The 4796-nt window shown below is 45.5% G+C and overlaps 1 pseudogene; it reads left to right on the forward strand.

Annotated features, from left to right (window-relative positions):
* LOC119271551 overlaps positions 1-2471 on the forward strand; it is a 3658-nt pseudogene extending 1187 nt beyond the window's left edge.
* The last annotated feature ends 2325 nt before the right edge of the window (positions 2472-4796 follow it).

Here is a 4796-nt window from a genome sequence, read left to right on the forward strand (position 1 = left end):
TGAATGATACGCACTCTCGTGCTTATTCGAGAAAAAAGTTAAAAAATTAAACACTGAAACGTCCTCGTTTTGCTCTAGTCCTTTTCTTGGTGTCATCAAAGGAGCCCAATTACTAGGAACCTCCTTTTCTTTTCCTCTCAGGTTAAGCTCCTGATTTGTGCACTACACAGGTGCCTTATACGTCCAGGAATAGGGGACATGCCCTTACTCTCTGCTTTCTGTTGCCGATAATAAAAAAATACTCCCTCTGCAATGAAATATAAGAGCGTATATTTTTTTACCGAGAGAACATTAACCAAAGAGTTTATAGTGCTGCTAGTTCCAGTTAGCACACTACCAAATCGGTTTTTAGATGATTTAAGATGTTACAAAGGATCTTTTTAGAAGAAAATGACCAAATCCCTGGCTCCATTATATATAATAAAACCACATGTTCTTGGTAACAGCAAAGGCTGATGCCTTTTGCGGGCTAAAGTGCAACAAAAACAAAAAATACAGTTTTCATCTCGCGGCCCAGAGTAGCCAGGAGGAAGACTAAATGTTACAAAGGATCTCTACCTTCCTCCCTTTATTTTTCTCTAATAAACACATTATTGTTTGCGTAGAGGTGTTTTAAGTATCAAGTAACACAACTTATACCACGTTATAATATTGGCAAACTTTCTGAGATATTTGGGATGTCATCAACTCTGCCTCATTTCTTCTAGGCTAGCCCAAGCTTTGTCTGGGACAGCCACAAACCGGTGGAAACATGATCGTGGGACGAAATCTGATATTATAGAATCTACTCAAATTACCCTTCCAAAAAAGAAGAATCTACTCAATTATGATGCTTTAGGTCGTCAGATAAAAAAAATCAAAATCCAAAAAAGAAAACAAAATATTTAGGAATTATATTGCGTGCAACATTGACAATTTTGAAGTGCAAACCAGACATATGTAACGTAGGACAGAGTTGACGTGATATAATTCCATATCCATCATCTTCCGTGACGTACTGGCCTGGCCATGCCTACATTAATTAATTTATTTATTAGGCGTGGTGTGTGTGAGTGATGCAGCGCGACGCTGAACCAGGTGTTGTACTTCATGGGGCTCAAGTCCACAACGCCGACAGTGGCGTGCGCGCTCAGCAACACACTCCCGACATTAACCTTTGTCATGGCGGTCGTCCTCAAGATGGAGACAGTGAGGCTCGGGACGCCCTCCGGGCAGGCCAAGGTTTTTGGCACCGTCGTGTGCGTCGGCGGTTCCATGATCATGCCCTTCTACAAGGGTCCGCTACTAAAGGTGTGGGCATCCCCGATGCACTGGCGCTACGCGGAGCACGCGACCGACGCGACAGCACTTCCCAGCGGCAACGCCGCCATCGTCGGTGACGTCCTCATCATCCTCAGCTGTGTCGCCTAGGCCGTCTGGTTCATCCTCCAGGTACGCACCATCATTTCACCAAGACCAAGCTTGTTTCCAGCAATCATGCATTGTTGGTGTAGGCGGTTAGTTTTTGATAATGGTCGATCTGTAGAGCAAGATGTCGGAAAGGTTCTCTGCGCCCTACACCAGCACGACGATCATGTCCCTGATGGCCGGGGTGCAGTGCGCAGGCGTCAGCGCTGTCATGGACCGGAGCGTGTCGGCGTGGAAGCTTGGGTTTGACATCAGGCTATACGCCGCGCTTTACGTCGTAAGCTCATCCATCCATCGTGTCGTGACGACCTAATTGATCCAACCATGTTTTCCTGATGAGATTGAATTATGCAGGGGGTGGTTGGCTCCGGGATCGCGTTCACGGTCATGTCGTGGTGCATCCAGTCCCGCGGCCCGCTGTTCGTGTCCATGTTCAGCCCGCTGATGCTCGTGGTCGTGGCTGTGGTCGGCTGGGCCATCCTCGAGGAGAAGATACACGTCGGAAGGTACCACTGCGCGCAAACTACACACAGACACAGCTCACGCGACCCCTGTTAACTTTTGGCTGTTGTGGTCGTTTGATGTCCTTGCAGTGCCATCGGTTCTTCCCTCATCGTCGCTAGGTTGTATATGGTGCTTTGGGGCAAGGGGAGGGAGATGACCGGGCCGTCTGACCTCCACGGTGATGGCGGCGGCACGGCTCCAGAGACCATGATTGTCCTGGAGCTCAACTTCAAGGATGCCAGGAACGGAACACCGCCATCTTGCCGGTGTTCCGTACTACCAGTCCCAAGCACCAACTTGAGACGATCCCAAACGGCACTGACTGGTAGATGCTGGTGACCACACAAGCGCAAGGCTCATGGATTGCGCATCATACATATGTCATCGTCAGTTGCACTTGCAAGTGCAGTTGAGCTACAGCTCACCAGAACGCACTCGCACACACGCAACAAAAGAGAGAGGAGAAGTTAGAGCATCATCTATAATGAAAGTTTGAAATGTACTAGTATCTGTTATCCCATTTTCTGGTAATTTTCAAGGGACATTTCTACTTTGCTACAAGCCCCTAAACACATCAATATAGAATATCTCTCCATACGCTTTCATAATTTGTACTCCTAATGAAGCAGTTGGTAGTTTCCGTTTCAATTTTTTTCGTCTGACCTCCCACCTTCGTCTGATTTTTTCTCATCTGCTTATTTTCGTTTCACCTCACACCAACATCTTCTCGTGTTGGTTTTTTCATCCTCCCAACAAAAAAAATAGGAGAGGGCAACGTTGCCTCCCGCGAGACATCGCATCATCTTCTTCATGTCTCCCGCTGGACTGCCAGGCTCCACCTCACGCGGACGCCTCCCTCACGCTCGCCTCCCCGCGTTGCAGACGCCGGCCTTTCTCTACTCCGCCGCCACCCCATGCATGTCGAGGCACTGATTGCCAGGGCCGTCACCGCACCATCACCGATGGACGGGACGACCTGGAGCGGCGACGGACGCCTACACCCCAATCCTCGCTGGCACCCTGTGTCGAACGACGGCACCGGTGCACCGACAACCGACTTTGCACATATGCCTTATCGTGGACCTGGACCGATGCCGCCCGGGCAACAACACGACGCCGCTACAGTATGGTAATGCAAACCCGCCTCCCCTTCTCTGTTCCGAGTCATCGTTAATCATCCCAGTGGTCGGACCAGAGGTGGCCGATGCCGGAGGATTGGGCTAGCCATTGGCATTCTATCTAGCAGCTTGTGGAGTTGGCAATGTTGCTGCTGAAACCTTGATTGTTTCGTGGTTTCATCGTGGGACAATTGGACTTTAGATGAACACAGACACAACCTTGTTTCCGGGATGTTGCCATCTTGTTGTATGCAAAATTAATTATTGTACTTTGTAAAACTGAAATTTGTGCAAGGGTTGTTGACTATTTTTTTTGATTAAATGCTTTGTTTGTTCTTTCTCACCTTTGAACAATAATTTGTGCAACTTTGATTCCATCCAATTATTTGAGTTGATTCATCATGAATTATTTTCTTATTGCCATACAAAGTATAGAATATCAAAGTACTACATCTGCTGCTAGCATTTTACAATTTAGCTTCAGTTATTTATTGGTGTGCATTTTTTGCTGGAGAAATTTCAAATCGTGGTTTAGATATTACGAGCTAATATTTATCGAGATATTTACAAGACTTTGGAAATCTTGTTATGTACCTACTCTACCTCTGTCCTCCCACTGTCCATGTGTTGTGTCCGCTCAAGAGAAGGACTCGGATCGGAGTCCATGTGATGTGTCTGTCCAGGCGAAGAAGTGCTCGAGCACACAGCCAAGGGATGGCTGACACAAACTTTGCTTGAACCATCCTCCTTTGCCATAAAAAGGTGTCGAGCTTCTCTACCGAAACCTAGATTCAATGCAAGCTCACGTGCTCGAAATAGCCATATGCCAGAAGCCTCCAATCTCACCGTCTCCACCAACTTCACTGGAACATTGCCGACTACGCTGGAACATTGCCAAGGTGAATTCATGCGGCCCCAACCCCTCCTCTCAATTATTTGCACTCTACGCACATGATATCCAAGGTAAATTCATGATTTTAGTTTACCTTCATACCTTCTTATTTAAAATATAAAAGGTTTGTGTCTTGATGTGTTGATAGATGCGGAAATAGTTCATGATATAGACTTTAAAATTTTGTTTCTTTGATATTTGAGATTTGCATTTCCTAGTAAGCACTATGTAAAATTGTAACTAGATCACAATTCTTGATGGTTATCTATTTTCCTTGGATCTTTAGAAGAACGTTAGCCTGAGAAAATTAGACAAATCAGTTGTATGTAACTTCGCAAATTTAGTATGGCGGTCGCGTTTCTAAGTTTAATATAGAAGGGATCATACACCATGTGAAAAGTCATGTTAATAGGAAGCCGAGTCGCATGCAAGTGCATGTATAAGTTCACTCTTATTTTTATTAGAGATAATTTGCACAGTGCTTATCATAATTGTGTCGGCTGCAAAAAATACCAACTATGGCCTTGTTAAAGTGATGGTCCGCATGCCCACTTCTATGCTAGAAAGCACTAAGCCGCACTTGAAGTAATATCTTGAGAAGGAGAAAGGTTATATTCTACAAAGGGTGTTTAAAATGTTGGTTTGTTGGAAAGATGGACTGCAGAATATACATTGTGTGCCTACTTGGAAAAGTAAGTAGACGTAGTTTTGTGAGTACTGAATAAGGTTCATGTAGGGAAATATTAAGGTTGAACGAGTACAACATCAATGCAGCATTCAACCAACATGCCATCAAAGCTATCTTGGTGGCTGCAATTTTTTGATGATTGATTCTAAATTGGCAAGGAGGTTTGTAGAATGCCATGGCTCCTCCT

The sequence above is a fragment of the Triticum dicoccoides genome, chromosome 3A (genome assembly GCF_002162155.2).
Source record: "Triticum dicoccoides isolate Atlit2015 ecotype Zavitan chromosome 3A, WEW_v2.0, whole genome shotgun sequence".
NCBI classification, from domain to species: domain Eukaryota; kingdom Viridiplantae; phylum Streptophyta; class Magnoliopsida; order Poales; family Poaceae; genus Triticum; species Triticum dicoccoides.